The sequence below is a fragment of the Acyrthosiphon pisum genome, chromosome X (assembly GCF_005508785.2).
Source record: "Acyrthosiphon pisum isolate AL4f chromosome X, pea_aphid_22Mar2018_4r6ur, whole genome shotgun sequence".
NCBI classification, from domain to species: Eukaryota; Metazoa; Arthropoda; class Insecta; order Hemiptera; family Aphididae; genus Acyrthosiphon; species Acyrthosiphon pisum.
The window spans coordinates 104,106,886-104,107,218 of record NC_042493.1 but is presented as its reverse complement, the minus strand read 5'-3'; positions in this window follow the sequence as shown (position 1 = coordinate 104,107,218).

Genomic DNA, 333 nt, shown 5'->3' with positions numbered 1-333 from the left:
TGCCAAAAACTACAAATGGGCCAGAATCATTTCATAGGCATTTTAACGAACAATTTTATTCAGCACATCCATCTATATGGAAGGCAAGATCAAATTATTAGCTTACTTACCTTAATTCATTATTTTAATTGAATATTAATTTTAGGTACTTGAAGTTTTAAAAGAAATTCAAGTGGAAACCGATATAAAAATGAAAGAAGAGTCAACCCCTTTACGATCCAAAGAAGTAAAAAATATACGATTCGCAAACGAAAATTATTTTAAGTATACAAATGGGGAAATAAATCGACAACAATTTTTAAAAATAATGGGGTACAGGTTCAAAAATATTTA